Here is a 19,766-nt window from a genome sequence, read left to right on the forward strand (position 1 = left end):
GGCTCGCCTGGAAACGTCTACTCTTCAGAATTGAACCAAATATGCTGGGAGCCTTAAACGAGAGAAGCGCATCTTCTAGTATCTACTAGTATTATCGCTGTTAATATTATATGAAATGACGCATTTGGACATTTCCTTATCAGTGTTGCATTGCAACACTTACCTGCCCTGTAATTCTTGAATTTGAGGCTGGTGTACGTTCTGTGTGAAAATATACTGTACTTCCTTCCTACAGTACAGAAGCGTTAAACTGTACAGGTGGGTTACTTATGCGTGTGTGTACAAAACATGCATTTCATATTTTCCTCCAAGCTGCCATTTATACGTTACATCATTTTTGTTATGTAGATTACAAATATCCATTAAAAGAGGTTTTTGTTTTATCATTTGTATTATAGTTCTTAAGATTTTTCTAATGTGTATCATCCCCCTTTACAGTTTAGAGTTTCTCCTACTCTGCTTTCTGAAGACTCTGCCACATCAGCTGTTTTTGAAAGTGCAAGCAGCAGGAAGAATAGTATACCTTGAAAGGTTAGTAAAAGAAAGGGTGCTTGGCAGAAACATTGTTACTTATCCAAAATGTGGATTCAGTCATTTATACAATTCTTACAATAGTTTTTTTTTATGTCTCTTATCTGTCTGCTGTGATATAAATATTTGGCTGAGAATATGTCAAAACTTAAGCACTATAGTATAGTGTATGTTATACAGGGAAGAAAATCTTTGTTGGTTGTCCAATTTAAAATGCACACTGGATATAAACAGCTGTTAGAGACAGGCATTTAATAGCCCTGAGTTACAAAAATGTAGAAACACAATTGAATGCAAGGTTTAGCCCAACAACAATAATACATTTACATTTATGTAACACATTTCCCAAGCTCAGAGTGCTTCTAATTAAAACTGACAAATAAGAATACAATCAGACTCAATTAAATGATCAGTTTTGAAATAATCAAACAAACAGTTTACATATAAAAAAAACAGTTCTATTCAGAAAGCTATTTTTCGAGTACATTGTACAAATGAGCTTGAAGAGAAATTGAGAAGCATACATGGTTATGGGTTAATTTGCAGAATTACTCTCATATTGAACCCCTATCCAAGGCACTTTACAAGAACTGGTTAGTAGTAAAGTCTTGTATTTGTTTTGTTTTTTTTGTTTTTTTTTACAATACTTGTATATACAAAGTCTGGAAAAGTGACTTTCTACAGGACTCTGAACTGTGTATGGCTCAGATCTGCTCCTAGTAGTTTATTTATATGCAGTCAACTTGTTACTAATGTTGTTTTTATTATTAATTGTTATTATTGTGTTTTTATTACTATCTACTATCTATGTATGTATTACTATCTATTTCAGTTTATTATTAGATATTCATTTACCTATTAATTATCTGTTTATAGTATAGTATTGTTCTTTACTTGTCCTGTGATTATGTATATGTTGCACTGTGGTCCTGGGAAACATTATTTTGTGCCATTGTATGCTACAATACTGTGTAAGGATGGTATGACACCAAAACCACTTGATTTGGCATGAGGTCAGTGGTAATAAGTTGCATCCATGAGCTTTGAAGCCCAAGGCTTCACAGCCTCTGTACAGTTCAATTAAATTCTAGTAGTAGTTGTAGTGGTGGTGGTAGTAGTAGTAGTAGTATAGAAATTCTTACTTACATGTCCAAATAACATGCAATGCATCAGCTTTCTCCAGCACCATAATAAACAATGTCATACAGATAGACATTATATACTGGTCACAATTTATGTAACACCATTCACGACAGACATACTCATATCACTTTATAATTTTAGAAATATACTACGGTTAAAATACAAAATGGCAAGTAATATATACAAGAACAACATTTATTTACATAGCACATTTTTATAGAAAGAGTATTGTTCAAAGCCCTCCTACAGATTAATCTGTATCGAAGAATGGTAAACAACAATGCGTTTTAAAACTTCTAGTAGTCTTTCCAGTTTGTTTGCCAGTTTGTAAGGCTAAACAAACAAAACCTTAGGTTTTACAAAATATATTTGTATGTACTATCTCATAAACTGAACTAATTTAGCCCTTTTGCTCACTTCAGCAATAAAATAACATTTCCCCTCCTTCCAAACACTTTCTTATTGCCTTTAAAAACTATTACACTAGGAAGCACGGTGGCTACACTGCCTGAGAGGTTAGTGGTACAGTTTCATGCCCCAGTCAAATTACAATCTGTGTAGGGTTTGTAGATTCTTCATTTTTCTCCTAGATTTTCTCTAGGTACTTTGGTCTCCTTCGACATTGAAAAATAGGGTTGATACTAAACTGGTCTGGTATGATAACATAAATCCTATGATTAACTAGCATGATTTTCACAAAATAAAATGAAACATTGACTTGGCAAATAACAGTCACAATCAAATATGTTTTAATCTACAAAAACAGGCCACATTTTTAAATATGGTTTAACCATAACTTATTCGGTTAATTTGTTTTATATCAAGATTTTTTCTTAAGCAGTTAGCACTCTTTAGCTTTTTAGTTTTTTAGTCTACTTTGGTTTTCTCTACCATCCTAAATAAAGTATGTGTATGTAATTAGTATGGAAATGGACATGTGTTTGGCCTTGTATGTGTGTCCCATGATAAACTGCTGTTCTCTTTGGGACTAGTTCCTGCCTTGTTCCCGATTTTACTGGTATATACTATAGCCTCTTTTTTTACAGAGATTTAACAGGGATTGTGTAGTAATATTTAAGGATCAGACATGTCCTAAGAGGTGCTGAGCAAAACACCTAATTCTGTTAAAATAAACAGGTGCTCCCAAAAAGAAGAGTGCAGGATGGGTTAGTGCTGCTTACAGCTCCAGGAAGCCATATTAAAGTGCTGACCTAGTCACTGATGCGGTCTAGAATACACATATTGGGAAGTTTCTCCTTGTACTTTGCATGTTCATATAATCTGTGACTTGAAAGCAGTCTGGTTTGGATGATTGGGTATGTGTGTATGTATGTGCCAGTGGCTTGTTTTTACACTGCCTGGATAGGCACTAGCTCATGACTTCTGGAAACAAAGACAAAAAAAAAAAAAGAAAATATAAAAGAGTTGGTGGTCCCAGTTAAAAAAAATCCTATAAATTGTAGAAGAGTTGTTGAAGTTTGCAAGGATGCTGCCAGCAGTGACTGCTTCATAAGTTATAGACTGGAGTAGAGTTACTTCCCTGTGGTGAACAAACAAATTCTTGGCCCTACTTAAAGAAATAGCAGGTGGGCAGAGTCTGGTCAGTAACTTCTTGAGTATGGAGGAAAAAGACAAAGTTGTCATATCCCTGATGCCAGCAGCAATCGTTTCCTGTGAAACACTTGAATAGTCACATTCCTGAAGCTGTGTTTTGAAATAGTAAGGCGCAGAAAATAGATAAATAAAAGAATTATTAAATTGTTACATAAAATAAATTTACTTTGAATAAGTTCAATAAGTTGACATTGATAAACGCTAGGTTCATAGATCCTTAGAAAAGTGTTTTTTTTTTCATGAAATTAAAAGAATATCCTTATGGGCAAGATAAAGATCAGAAGGAATACTGCAAGAGCGTAGAAAAATATCTGTAAACATGGAAATTAATACATATGATGGTGTTTTACATATATGGTAATCAATCACATGTGCTTACAGGATAAAAAAAATATAGACAATGTAAAGTGGCACCATCATTATCACCATATTTAGTTCAATGATGATTTTCTATATTTACGCATTTCTGTACGTATTTCTGTTTTTACTGTATTTTGACAGATGGCCCAAAATATCTTTCCTTCACTCTCTGTGGTCTATTTTTTCATATCATCTAACACCACCTCCAACTACATCTTCAGTTTCACTCTGACTCTCATCTCCTCCGCCTCCATCTTGGTGCACCACTTCACCAAGTCATCCTCTGCCTTACATGCCGTATACCCAAACCACTTTCATCAGTTTCTCCTCAGCTTAATAAGTAGAACCTCTACTCCAGTGGCATCATCTAAATGAGATATTATAGAATCCAACTCATTGCTTTCATTAAACATATATTTTTTTCTTTTAAAAAATACCTTCCACAAATGTGATAGTGGATGGAGTAGATTCCCCAGAGGCATTAAACTGAGTCTGAACAGCACAATTAGTTTTAAATCTTCTGCTTTAAATTCTCCAAGAGGAATCTTTTATGTGTATGACAACACCTAATCCATGGGCTTAGATGAGGCATCTACCAAAAAAAAACAAAAGATTGATGGTGCACCAGAGTGATTTAGCTGAAGAGCAGACTAATCTCTCTTGTTTGTGTATCTTACTGCAGAGCTCTGGCTGTAGCCACTGTATCTGATAAGAGGACCATAAAGCAGATCAGAAACATTGAAAAAAGAAACATTAGACATCCATACATGTTCACAAATTGTAAATTTAGGTTCACATAAAACATATTGCAAGGTATCTATAGGGTGGTCCAGACCTAATTATGCAATTTTCATTATGCTATAACTTATTACGTTTATTACATAGAAAATCACCCAAAAAATCCTGGACCATTGAGAAGTGTGCGAACTGACGACATGAAGAATCGTCTTCGCACTGAACTGGAATCGTCCCCGCATAAATCAAAGTCATCCAGACGATCTGGATCTGGACCACCCTGTACTATGAAAGGTGCTATATTAAAGATTGATTTATTATTTGTAAAGTTGTAAAGTAAACTACAAATTTATCTTTGCCACTTCACAGGATTTGATCACAGGGTACTTTGTGAAGTCAACACATTTTTACCCTGTTGTTGGCTCAGTTGTGATCTCTGACTTTTTTTTATCTAAATCCAAAGATATTTTGCCAGATCAGTTCTTATTCCAAATTTCTTGTTATGGGGTGATACCACGGTCAGTCTCCCATCTACAAAATGGCTTATGATTTATGTCAAGCTTTATTTCTGATACTGTAGGAAACTGCATTGGTGTCCTTTAACCCCTAATTTTAAATGAGGAAAACTAGCTGATTGAAAAGACAACATAGTAAGTGGGGAGGTGTGAATGACATACACATTCAAAAAGACTACTGATATTGAAAGAGGTACAGGCTGCACTTCGAATATGGCACTGTAGCACCTCCTGTAGACAAGCTGTTGCTGTTAGCTGGCATTTTATTGAATAAAGCAGAAGGGCTTCATTACCCACTCTTTATGAAGAACGCAGATAAATAAAATTTGTTATATTAGGATTTGCAAATGAAATTGCAAGAAATGAAAACATACTAGAATCAAACAGCTAGCCCAGCTTTGACTGCTGACACCCATATTTTGGACTGAATTAGCTGGCAGAAGCAGAACACAGTTCTCTGTTGTGCCCACTTGAAAAATGAGTAGGTAAGATAGAATGTCAGTCCTGTGGTTATTGTATACATAGAAAGTGGTGTACCAAAGAAACTTGAGCTGCAACAAATGAGTATAGTGTAGCCAGAGCTAAACACATGATCCTGCTTCTTTATGGTATATTCTGTTTGAATTCTGTGGCAGCCACCATAAATATGATCATCAACAGCACAGTTTTGTCTAGATAATTTATAAGCGTTTCAGATATTTAATATTTTTATTAATAAAATAACTTGAGTTCATCTCAAGACATAATGCTTTATTTTTGACCTTCTGTGTATAGTCCACCTGCTATAACACCCCAAATCATGCTGCCTTACCTCAGAAAGGAAAAAGTTAACCTACTAGTTTAAGTGATTATCTGTATATTTGCAGAGTTTCGCCTTTCTCTCTTTTAAATACAAGGTCAGTAGAGATCACTACATCTTTTATGGCAAGCTCTTGCTTACAATGAGTTTAAGAAAGGCATTTCAAGATTCACTCCCTGCTTATTCTAATACATTCCAAACTGAAACAGTGGCCAACACTACAGAATCAGAGGCTTATAATTGTCTTTCCCTTCAGTTACTTACTTGTCCCACACATTGAGGTATAGCGTCCAGTTTGCTCTGCAACATCTGCAACAGGTAATCTTCCCTCACACGTACAAATGATCTAACTTTCATGAAAATGTGATGACTGTTGGATGTTCTATTCCATCTGTTTGACATGTTCTGTTTAGGAAAATGGGGTACCACATTCATTCCTTCCTTCCTTTCTTCTTTACTTACTTAAATCAGCCAATTTCACAGTCTCCAGTGAGTAATAGTCAGTCCCTTTGTCAGCAATGGAGGCCAAAGATTGTGGAGTGTAGTATTTTGTCTGCCATATCTATCCATGTTTTTATTTGTCCTCCCTATCTGCCCCTCCGCTACTTACAAGGATCTGCCACCATTACATACTTTGTGAACTCATTGTTGCCTTCTGTATGGTATGCCGTTGTCCAGCACGCCTTTCTTTATTTGATCACTTCTCAGATTAAATGAGGTATATCAAGGCAATGTCCTATCTTGAAGTTCTACACTGTTAAAGTAACAAACCTGGAGAATAACTTTCTGACATCAACTGTTAAACTCCACTATCTCAGCGAAACTGAAATCTTTTTGCATCACCCATGTTTTAAATTCGTAAAGGAGGATGGATCTTATTGAAGCTTCAAAGATTTACATTATTAGATGGTTCACCTGCCAGAAAGAGTGGAGGGACTGGATTTCCATTTTAGATTGTACTATTGGTATAATATGATTCCAAGGTTTTTGAAGTAGTCTGAGACTGATCTTCCTCCAGGAATCCTGCTGACATTATTTTTGTTTTTGATACAATGATTGCCTATCCCACTGTTTGGGATTTTTTTCTTAAAGCAGATTCTTACTTTTTTTGTTTTTATTGCCATTTATGATTTCCACTAGTAATGGATGATGCAAGTCAGCTTCAGTAGTGAAGTTAGGTTGTTTTGTGGATTTTCGACACAACAAGAGAGTGATTGCATTATGCTTTTAGAGAACAACAGAGTACTCTAGCCATGTCTTTTATTTTTTATTTTTTGCATTAGTATCATATGTAGGATTGTTGTTTTTATCCAAGACTAGCTGTCCCCCTGGCTTCGCCCAAGTAGTAGTGAAACAGGACAAACTTAAAAAATCAATGAAAAAAAAATGTAAGAATTTGTATTTAGAAGAATTTATATTGATAGCTTTCATATCAGCGGGCCTCTTCATATACAGTATTTTTGGTTTTGCTATCAGGGGCGAGAATGTAGCTATGATTTCTTTGCCAAAAATGTAAAAATTTGGCAAGTTATCTTTGGCCAAGCGGAAGGCTGGTACGCTCCAACATCAAACGTTGCCACTATATCTGATCGTGGTCAGCTCTGATGGGAGAGCGAAGCCCCCCGTGTGGGGAGAAGAGCATGTGGCCGTGATATCTTTGCCAATGAGCAGGTACCCTCTAAACACACGTAGCTGTGATCTCTCTCTCAAAAATGTCAGATGTTACTCTTTAACAATCTCTAGATGATAATGTCTGCTGAACAAACAGGTATGGTTAGCTAAGTGGAGGCAAGGTACGCTCCAACACATGGCGAGAGGTAGACTGACTCGAACGAAGGTTGGCGCGTCAGGGAGAACGGCTCCGCCCTCCTCCCCCTCCCTCAGCCACTCTCTTGGATTTGCACAAATAAATTGTGCTGCAACTGAACTATGGCACTTAGCGTGATGAGTTGCAAAATCAACCGGAATGTTCAAGCAAATTATAGAAAAAAACCCGATCTCTCATGAAAAGTGGACAGACATACAGACAGACAGACCGACAGATTTTATACATATAGAGATGATGTTATCATTTACAGTGGATTCAGAATGTATTCAGACCTTTTCATTTCTTTCACATTTTGCTACATTGCAGCATTTTGCTAAAATCATTTAAATTAACTTTTTTCTCACATCAAGCAACACTCAATACCCCAGAATGACAATTATTTATAAATACATTTTTCAAATTTATTATAGATAAAAACGTGAATATCACATTGACAAAAGTTTTCTGGCCCTTTACTTAGAAACTTGGTTGAAGCCCCTTTGGCAGCGTTTACAGCCTGGAGTTTTCTTGGTTATGACACGACAAACATCACACACTTGATTTTGGGAATTTTCTGCCGTTCTTCTCTGCAGATTCTCTTGAGCCTCTTCAGGTTGAATGGAGACCATTGGTGGATAGCGATGTTCAGGTCTCACCAGAGATGTTTGATTGGGTTTAATTCCAGAATCAGGCTGCATTACTCAATGACAGTCACAGAGTTGTCACCAGAGATGTTTGATTGGGGTTAATTCCAGAATCTGGCTGCGTCACTCAATGACAGTCACAGAGTTGTCCCTAAGCCACTCCTATGTTGTCTTTGCTTTGTGTTTAGGGTCACCGTCCTGTTGGAAGGTGAACTTTTGACCCAGTGTGACACCCAGAGCACTCTGGAACAGGCTTTCATTTAGGTTATCTCTGTACTTTGCTCCATTCAGTTTTTCTTCTACACTGTCTAGTCTCCCAATACCTGCTGCTGAAAAACAACCAGATAGCCTGATGCTGCCACCATTATGCTTCAACACTGGAATAGTATTCTTCCAGTCATGATGCTAATCTTGGTTTCCTCAGTCCAAAGAATCTTGTTTCTCACAGACTGAATGTCGTTTAGGTGCCTTTTTGCAAGCTCCAAGCAGGCCTCCATGTGTCTTTTAGTGTCTGGTAACTCTGTCATAAAGGGGGGAATGCACCAGTGCTAGTTATCCTTCTGGATGTTTCGCCTATCTGTACACGGGTTTTCGGGGGCTCAGCCTGAGTGACCATTACGTGAATGAACAAATATGAGGACGGAGTAAATGCTGCAGTGTAGTCGTTGCCTAGTTTTTGCTGCTGGAATGAGCAGTACTGGTGATGCAGCAACATTTATAGATAGAGCACTTCAATTGCTGTGGCTCTGGAGTGAAGACTGAGAACTCTGGACATATGGCTTTATTGGATTGTTTTTAAGTATTTAACAATGACCTCACAACATTGATGCTGGTTTTTAATTTATGTATGTATTCAAGATGGCACTCAGAAATTATGGTTGGTCTCCTCAGTTTCCGCTCGTCCATCTCGGTTATGAACTACTGTCTGTTCTAGGTTACATCCGAGTGTCAGTTACAACCCAACACAGTGATTCCTAACGTTAAAATCCTGTTTTCACTTTTTCATTCTGGGGTACTGAGTGTTGTTTTTAATTCTGCAAAGTTGCACTGCAGCAATCTGGAATTCGTTCAGAGATCCTGGAGAAAACACCTTAATATTTCACAATTCAAGTGTCTAGCTTGAGTGAGTGAACTTAAATGTGATATAATCTGAAGCAGTGAAGCCAGTTGCACAAGTTTAAAAACCAAAGTACAAATGATTTTACGTGAAAGAAAATATCACAGCCTCATGCAGTTACCATCTTGGATTTGTTTCTACAAAAGGGAAAGACTTGTCAGTACAAAACAATGTTCAATAACCTAAGATTAAAATTTAGAAGAAGGAATACTTCACCCAAAACGATATTTGTTTACGTTACTTATCCCATTATAAGCATACAACTAGATGACTTGATGTATGAATTATGCAACATGGCATGGGATACTTGTTAAATATATTATTATACAGGTATATATTATAGAAGTTATATATTTTTTTCTGCGGTCCACCATTAGTCCCCATAGATCTCCATTGCATCAGAATGATTGTTATCTCTGTTCTTCATAGAAACATTAAAAAATGTTCTCAACCAACTCTACAAACCACAATAAAATAGCATATAAAAAATTATTTTTTTAGTGGAGTATTCTTTCAATGATTTCTTTCTCACATGAACCAAGGAAGCATAATTATTCTTTTTGAAATGACTTGACCAGGGCTTCTTTACAAATATTTTGCCAATTAAACTGTACCTATAAGTATAATAGCTTGCAACATATCATTTTTCCTGATGTTGCTGTTTCCATTTTTCCCCAACATATATTACACTACTAAAAGTGGTTCAGTAGTGAGGCCAATTCAAAAATTAACCCGGCCACATTATTTTCCAGTGTGTACAGAATTCCATGTTAAATACATTGTCTGAAAGAAATGAGCCAATGTTTAATTTGACGAGATCCCATTCATTTAATCTAGAATGACCCAAATGGAAATGAAACCTGAAGCACACCATGCTCAATCACTACACACTGCAAACTGAAACTTTCTGAATTCTGTTGCAGTTTTATAAATGCTAAATATATACTATTTCTTATGGGAAAAGTAATTTTACTAAAATGTATTATATCATTAACAACAATAAGGATTTCTTTATTTTTTTCTTTAGCTATACTGAATACTATGCATATACAAGTTAGAGTCATAACATGTTCAGACCTGTTCATTTATCTGCACACTTTATTGTGTTGTAGATTTAATAGTAAAATTGATAAATGTTCCTTCTCAAGCTCCATCAGATTGGATGGGAAGTGTATGTAAACTGCCATTATCAAGTTTCTCCACATGTTTGATGGGGTTTAAGTCTGGGCTTAGTCAGAGAACCGCCCCCAATCCACTCCAGCATTGTATCAGCTGTACTGTATGCTTTGTCCCACTGTTCTGGTGAAAGACGAACCATCACAGCAGTCTAAGATTGCATTCATTCTGGAGCAGGTTTTCTTCAGGGATCTCTCTGTACTTTGCTGCATTCATCCATTTTCTCAATTCTGACCAGTCTAACTGTCCATGCATACCACTTAGAAGCAACCCCACAGCATGATGCTGCCTCCACCATGCCTCACTAGGCCTAAATATGGCTTAGAGTTCTGCCCAAACAGTTAACATTTTTTTCTCACCAAACCAGACCCATCTTTTACATCATGCTCTGTTAAACTGTTAATGCCTATTATTCAACAGTGGCTTCCGTCTACCCACTTTACCAAAAAAAGATTGTCCTTCTGAATTGTTCTTCCATATCAGCAGCAGACTTCTGAACTTCTGTTAAGAGTGACCATTGGGTTCATGGTCATCTTCCTGACCAAGGCTGTTTTTACTCTGTTACATCTTACAGACTAACTCTAAGAAAAGTCCTGGGGCCTCATGCCGATCGAGTGACATAGCGTGTCAGAGAAACTCGAAAGCTCCAGTTCACAAAGTCGCACAGTGACCGAAATAAAAAAGAAGTTGTCAGATATCAAAATCGCCGTGAAAAGGCGAGTCGTAGCCCACTGTCTGAGTGTCATATGAAAGCTTATTAGGGTACAGAGTAAAAAAAAAGGCACACAGTGGGGAAAAAGCACGAAATGTCAACTTCAGTCTGGAAATTTCTACTTTAATCACGTAGTTTATTTTGTCATTAAAGTAGAACATCATAAACTTCATCTTAAAATCGTTTAATTAACTAGTTTCTCAAATCACATCGTAAGTAGCACGTTAAATGCTTTGTTTTGTATGTGTTCTTCTATGTGTGTGAATCACTAGTGCTTCTTAAACCATATTTTTCTACCTCCGACAGGACACATAATCCATTACATTCGTGATATTACAGCTCTCTGAATAACTAACATACTGAGATGTATACGTGATATCATCTTCATGATGATGGGAGTTAAAGCACGTTATTAAACATGGAAACACGGTGGCCCAGTGATTGTACGCGACCTTCGATGAAATAATTTATTGCAGCAGTACTCAGGGGCGGCTCTAGGCTCGTGGCGGCCCTGGACAGAGGAAGAATCGGTGGCTCCTTCGCCCGCCAATATCAATATGGTATCTTATATACGGCAGATGGCCACATCCGTTGCAGACACTGCATAGCCGCCTTGTGCTCATGATACAAGCGTTTAACTTTTGCCAAAATTTGCCGCTGCGTTTTAGCTGTGTCGTTATTTTCTCTTTCTGTTTTATATTCAATATATATTGGTGTGGCGGCCTCTGGGATTTGGCGGCCCTGTGCAGGTGCACAGTTTGCACATGCCTAAGGCCGCCCCTGCAGTACTGTCTGTTTCAAACATACTAACCTCCAATTCCTGTCCTTCCTTTTCTTTCTCCAAGTAACCGATTGCCACACAATCAGCTCTGTAATGGACGTTAAGCCATCTGTAAGCTTGTAACACCGATTCTTCAAAACTTTTAAGGAACATTGAAATATCTTCGTAGTACATGTTTAATTATTCTATCCTTCACGCCAGTCCCAGTGAAGCATACAGTGTGAGCGGAGATTATTAACAATACAGACTATTTAAATGAAGTTAAAAGTTTTATCTGTATAATAAACATATTTTGCTGCATTTCATCTTAAAAATGATATTGTCATCATATGTAAATACACTCTTTATAAAGGGGCTTAGGTTGTGCAATATTATAACTGTATTGCAAGTTTACAGTGAGGTAACTGTACTAATAAGTACTAACAGTTCTACAAGGAGCAGTTGATTGAGTGCGTTTAGAGTTCTTGGGATGAAACTGTTTCTGAGCCGTGAGGTCCGTACAGGAAAGGTTTGAACCGTTTGTCATATGAGAAGCAGTTCAAACAGGAAGCATGGCTGAGGCAGTGTGTGCTTGATGCTGTATACCGATAATTCTCTTTCCGATCAGCAGCTCCGAGTGGTGCAGTGAGAGTAATATGGAAAAAGATGATCTGCTGTGGCAAACCCTAATAAGAGCAGATGAAAGAAGAAAAAGAAAGTGCAGTGAGAGTAACAACGCTAAAGCAGTTATGGTATTTAAAATAGTTTGACTATTCCGTGGACCATTATATTGTTACTGGTTAATTACAATCAGATGCATTAAACTAATAAACAATATGTGGTTAATTTCAGTGTATTTATAAAGCCGCATCAGGAAAAGAAAGGATAACCACACAGCAACAGTAGCACTGCTTTGACGCTGGGTGCCGCCAGTCTGAAAAACCGAGTGAAGAACTTGCATATGACAGGGTATGAGGTACCATGGAAATGTGTGTGGCTTTACGCCAAGTTTAGGTTTTATACATCGCGATTTGAACATGGAAACATTCTTATGCAAACATTTCTGTGCGTACGCGCCCTTTATACACGAGGCTCCGGGTGGTTCCAGACTTCTTCTATTTCAAAAATTATTGCGGCGAATTAATGCTTTAGAAGTGTTTTTAAACCCTTGTTCTGATTAATGCCTCACCAGAATTTGATTGTGAAGGTCTTCAGTGAGCTCCTTGGATAGCATAGATTGGGTTTTCTCCCGACATGAAATGTGAATTATGTGACCTTCTATACAAAGGCGTGTGCTTTTCTAAACTACAGTATGTCCAATCAATTCAGTTTTCCATAAATTAACTCCAATCTTGTTCACAACACATCTCAAGGATAATTAAAGCAAACAGGATGCACCCGACCACAATTTGGAGGGCCACAGCAATGGGTCTGAAAACATTTATTTATAAACGAAAGATTTTGTTTTTGATTTTTAATAAATTTGCAAACCTTTCTGAAAAAACATTTGCATTTTGTAATTATGGGTTACTGATAGTAAGATGGCACAAATGTATGCATTTAAAATGAAATCTGTAACACAAAACCTGTGCAGAAAGTAAATGGTTTCTTATACTCCCCAACACTACTGTATATAATATACCATTGTGGTTTTAATTATGCAGTATATCTACATGAATAAGTGTTCCAGAACTAGAGTTATATGCATCACTACACCACTCCAATTGAAAAATTTTGCCCATTTCCCACACATTCCAGAGACGTGCATCTTTGGCTCGCTGGTAAGCTTAAAGTGACCCTGCTATGAGTTACTATTAACAAATACAGCTGGAATGGGCACCAGACCTGTGCAACACTAAATGGAAATAAGCAAGTCCAGAACATGGATATCCAATTCGATATGGAAAATACATTTGAAAATTTTCATAGGCATGTACATGCAACATACAGTATTCTTTACATGAACACAATTCAGAGGCATTAAAGGATACCTAAAATGGTTACAAAAGGAAATGTGGAACTATGGTGTTTTTGAGTTCTGTTCTCCCAATCCTATACCTCACTTATTCTTCTTTCAGCTGTTCCCGTTAGGGGTTGCCACAGTAGATCATTATCTTCCATATCTTGCTGTCCTCTGCATGTTGTTCTGTTACACCCATCACCTGCATGTCCTCTCTCACGCCATCCATAAACCTCCTCTTAGGCCTTCCTCTTTTCTGGCAGCTCTATCTTTAACATCCTTCTCCCAATATACTCCGCCTCTCTCCTCTGCACATGTCCAAACCAATGCAATCTCACCTCTCCGTCTCCCAACCGTCCAACTTGAGCTGACCCTCTACTATACTCATTTCTAATCCTATCCATCCTCGTCACACCCAATGCACATCTTAGCATATTTAACTCTGGTACCTCCAGCTCTGTCTCCTGCTTTCTGCTCAGAGCCACCTTCTCCAACCCATATAACATAGCTGGTCCTACACCTCACTGCAATCATAAAATACTTTTCAGTAGGCCAAGGAAGGAAATAAACAAATACTATACAGGAAAAAAAAAATTGACAGGGTGCATTTGTTGCTATGGTAACCGATCTGAAGCGTGGAAATTACAAGCTTGAAAAAGTATTCAAGAATTCAACACTGCCCGTCCCACCAATGTTTAACAAAAAGAGCAAAGGAAACACATATGAGGGGACTTGCTGCAGTTGGCTCTTAGGAGACTACAATATCTACTGCTGGGAAGGTCATCCAAATTTATTTTGACAGGACATTATACACATTCAAATGTATGTATTTGGCTAAACACTTTTATCCAAGATGACTTTTAACATTTGAGATGCAACTGGTTACTTCCTTTGTTTTTCCAGTTGGATCACAGGCAGATGAAAGAATTTACTCATTGTCACACAGTGTCAGTAGCAGGATTGGAACCAGCAACCCCTGGGTTTGAAGACCAAAGCCTTAACCACTACACTGTCTGCTAAATGTTGAGGAAGAGGCTATAAGTATTGAACAAACTATACCTGATATGTGAAATTATGAGTGTGAAAAAATCAGTGAGTGTAGTGCAGGATTTGTAACTAAACCTATTCAAAGTAATGCTAGAATACATTACTACAAAATTTTAGAACTATATTACAGTTAACTATCACAATTAAATTGAATGGTGTCCTGCCATAAGCCCATGATTATGCATTAGATCAGTGTTTCCCAAACTCGGTCCTGGAGACCCACTGTGGCTGCAGGTTTTTGTTCCAACCAGCTTCATCATCGCTGACAATACCCGATAACACAGATCATATTTCATTAGCTGCCGTTTTTTTTCTCTTTTACTCTACATTCAGAAAAGCACAGCAGGCTGATTTTTACATTTAAGACATTTAGAAATATTTCTGCTTTTGCTATATATTTAAATGCTTAACTCTTCTTAATTTCATTATATGTTGCCTTTTCTCTGTGCAATTTTCCTCCTTTGTTGCATCTTAATGACAATTGAAAACACGCAAAACGGACACCCTGCCAAACACTGAATAATCAAAGACTGCAACTTACTTTAATCCTTTATTTACTAAGTAGTGGGTCACCTGGAAAAGTAGAATGAAAATCAAGATGAAAATATTGTTCTTCCAGCTGCTCCTGTTAGGGGTTGCCGCAGTGAATCACCTGTCTCCATATCTTTGTCCTCGGCATCTTGTTCTGCTACACCCACCAACTGCATGTCCTCTCTCACCACATCCATAAACCTCCTCTTAGGCCTTCCTCTTTCCTGGCAGCTCTACCTTTAACACCCTTTTCCCAATATACTCCGTATCTCTCCTCTGCACATATCCAAACCAATGCAATCTCGCCTGTCTCCCAACCATCCAACTTGAGCTTACCCTCTAATGTACTCGTTTCTAATCCATCCATCCTCATCACACCCAATGCAAATCTTAGCATCTTAAAAGGAAAAAAAAAAAATGTATCCCCATAACACTGCTTGGTACATTTTTATATACATATACACACACACATCACACTTTGTTCTCATTTTATATTGTTCCCAAAACAGAGTTTGGGAAATAAACAGTTCATTTAATTAGCCTAGGAGTCCAATTAAAAACAAATGCTGGTTGGAACAAAAACCTGCAGTCACAGAGGATCCCCAGGACTGTTGGACTGATGTACAAGTTGGTCATCAACTGGGGATGAGTCAGTGTAGGTCAGAAATACAAACCAAAATCATGGACACTTGGACTGTCACTGGATGACCAGAGGACCTGAATTCAGATGCATGATTTAGAATGCTAACCATTGTCACACTGCAGCCCCCCTTTAATTCAGATATTATTTAGCTAAAATGCACAAGCACATTAGCATGTCTGTTCTCATATATGCACATTTCTTGTCTAACACTGAGCTTCTAGGCTACATTGAGAAGGAAATTACCATAATACACTGCATAATATAAACTACTACTCTTCTATAATATTTAGAAAACCATCTCCCCTTTCAAAGTGTATATATGGTATTAACAATTCTACTTAACAGTTTAGACAACACAGATGTGTACTGTAAAAAGACAACACTTGACAATGACAAGAAAAACAAATAAACCACAACAAAGCAGATAAAATACACCATTCAAACACATATTCTCTAATAAAATGGGAGGACGGGGAAGCATGATTTACACACAAGTAAAAGGATGCCTTGTGGTGCTAATTAAGCTTTCAGATTGGTGAAGCCATATACATTTTTTTTATATAAAATACCAGAAACATAGTAACTCAGTAAGGCCCTTCCTTGCTCACTTTTGCATCGTCTTTCTTTACTATCACATAAAATAGTTTACGAAGCACAGAGAACATAATTTGCTTGATGCCACAGTTAAGAGAACTCTGCGTAGGCATATAAAGCAATAGTGATATTAGAATGCACTTGCTAAAAAATGATTGTCACCCCCAACCATCCACTTCAGGCTGGATCAATCTTGTGCTCTCAAAATGTGTTTAACCAAACCCCAGAAGACATTGTTGGGCACCAACAATAGCAATACAATGCAGGTTTTATTGACTTGTATGTCATAATCTGGAGTCTAGCTGCTTGGGATGGCTCATTTGTTAACTAATCATGAATGCATAAAGTTTTACACTTCAGCTCTAATCCTTAATCATAGGAACTGAGCTGACATTGAGTATGTTCCTTTTCACATTTTTTTTTTTTTTTTTAAATGCAACTTTTACTTAGGTGTGGAGCTTTTGTCCCCTTATAGCAATTGAATGCTCCAATAATGCAATGAACAGCAAAAGAAATACATTTACCAAGAAACACTTGAAATGTGTTAAAATATTTTTTCATACAAAATGGCATTTCCTTAGATTTGGTACGGTGTAATTTCTTTTGAATTCAATGTTCACTTGAAACTACACACCACTGCAGGTCTCAAGAGTGTTGTATGAATCTTTCAAGCTTATTGGAAGTGGTTGTTAACAAGCAAAAAAGGACAACGGAACAAAACCATACTTCAGAAACAGGCTTTATATTTAGAAATTGTGGTGTAGTTATCAAATTAGAAATTAAAATTTCCGAAAATGAATTGTGGTCAGGAAAGCACAAAATGTAAATCTATAAAATGTCAATTCCAAAATAAATATGCTGAATTGACAATAATTATAAAACCACAACTTTAACTAAGGTATAAGTCAGAATAATGGAGAAAAGGCAAGTTTACAGGTGATTCACTTGGGCAGTGTAGACAGAATAAAAAAAAAAAATCTGAAATAGGTTTCCCACTTATTCATACAATGTCTGTCTACCGAGCAGATATACTATAAAATATCTTAATCTCTGTGGAAAACATGGAATTCCACAGAATAATCTTGCATATCTTTAAAACTTCACTATACACATTAACAGTATGAAAAGGTTAGAACATCTAAATGAAAACACACAAAAAAGCCAAGCATCATTTCTGATCATACTCTATCAAAATATCTGTTTTTCAGTGGAAATACAGCATAAATAGGGCAGTCAACCAAGTCATTTTGCCCATCACTGTTAGTAGCCATTACAACTACCCAAGAAACTAGAATGACCACCATTCTTTACATGCATTAGTCACCTAGATCTTTATTACACTAGTATTTAAAACCCATAGGCACAACACACTCTGAAACACTGGAAGAAATTTTAGTGATTAAAGCCTGAGACACCCAGAAAGTTAATTCTGAAATCCTATAAACATTTATTTTAGGTCAACATCAAAAAGTTACTTCAATTCACATTAATTTTCAGCACCATTTCTTTTTTTTTTCTTTAAAACTTGGCCTATTTAGTTTTTAGGCAATGTGGGGAATTTGATCAATTAACACTGCCTATACCACTGCACCAAACAGAATGCAAAACCATTGTATCTAAAAGGGCCTTTTCATTGGTTGTAAAAAGGTGGGAAGCAAACAGTAAAATACAATAACAGTCATAAAATGCATAATATACAACCATGATTGGACAAAGACAAAGAAAAAACATTGAACAAATTGGTGCTTCTCCGCAAAACATATATACAAAGAATTTGCACATATAAATATTGTGCTCAACAGTTTCAGCATATGCTTTATCATCAAGGTTGAAACTGACTTAATAAACTAAACTACTCTCAACGCTCCAAACTTGTATTAACATAAAAAAGTTTATATATGTTCCCTACATTCTCGTAATTATGGCATTATTTACATTTAAACCAATCACGTACCAACCTTGTGGTACTACTCAGATGAAGATTATGCAATGACACACATGCTAAAAAAAAAATTGAAAATGATGCTCAATGCTGAAGTGCATAAATCATAAAAAAAATCCATATTCCCAACCTCCCTATGACCTGGGGAATAATATTAGCCAAAGCTCCTCAACTGATAGAAATTTTTAGTGTCGAGAACACAGAATACCCATGAAAGACATTTAATACATAGCACCTTTCTCATTAAAAAAAAGCAATAACCTTTAAATGATATTGGTTATGTGGGCCAGTGGTTATAATAAATAGATGCAGGTGGCTCTTTAAGGTGCAGGAAAGTTAGAGGTCATTGAAAGCCTGGCAAGCTGCTGTATGCGTACAACATGAAATTTTAACAAAGATGAAACATTACCCAAGGACTCAAAAAGCACCTAATTGTGGTGCAGTACAGTGTAAAAAGGAACACGAGGCATTTAAAAAAAAAAAAAAGGGTATTACGATAACCTCTTAATTATGCCAACCAGTGTAGCAATTACTTAATCAATACCTACCTACCAATCCATTCCTTATAACATAGTAGATAATCACACTAACGGATTTGCATATAAAATTTAAAAATTTCCCAGAAGACAAAGTGTGTCCCATTACTTTCAAAGGAAATGTAAAAAGTTCCTAAATCAGCAACATTTAAAATTCTGCAAAACAGTATAGAATTTATAAATATTCCACTATTAGGCAATGAATTTAAATATGCAGGTATGGTTTATATAAATTACTTAATAATCTATGCCCCACTGAAAAAGATTAGATTAGCCTAAGTCTCCACTGCTTAATGAATGCTCTATATGAAAAGTACAAATTAGTCCAGTAATATTGTCAACAAATAGAACATTATTTTACCTTTTGCTAAATCACATTACTGTTGCCTCTTTGCTTTAAGGAGGCAGTATCCCTAAATAGCTGTAAAAGATTCAACTGTTTGTAGTCAGAATATTATGATCTAAAGGCATATTTAGTAGAGGCCAAAATGGATAAATCAAATGCCAACAAGCTGCTCATACAGTTAGTCTAATTTATTATACAACTATTGGGAGAGGTAAAGGCAAGGATCAAAACTCAATGTAAAATATAATGTATAG

At 36.6% G+C, this 19,766-nt stretch overlaps 1 long non-coding RNA gene across 1 annotated transcript in view; it reads left to right on the plus strand.

Annotated features, from left to right (window-relative positions):
* Nucleotides 1-19,766, plus strand: part of LOC120525999 — a 100,791-nt gene continuing 81,025 nt past the window's right edge. Inside the window, exons 1-2 of the long non-coding RNA XR_005633057.1 lie at nucleotides 1-258; nucleotides 439-531. This is a non-coding gene — a long non-coding RNA (uncharacterized LOC120525999). The remainder of the gene's footprint in view (nucleotides 259-438; nucleotides 532-19,766) is intronic.

This window comes from Polypterus senegalus, chromosome 3, assembly GCF_016835505.1.
Source record: "Polypterus senegalus isolate Bchr_013 chromosome 3, ASM1683550v1, whole genome shotgun sequence".
NCBI lineage: Eukaryota > Metazoa > Chordata > Cladistia > Polypteriformes > Polypteridae > Polypterus > Polypterus senegalus.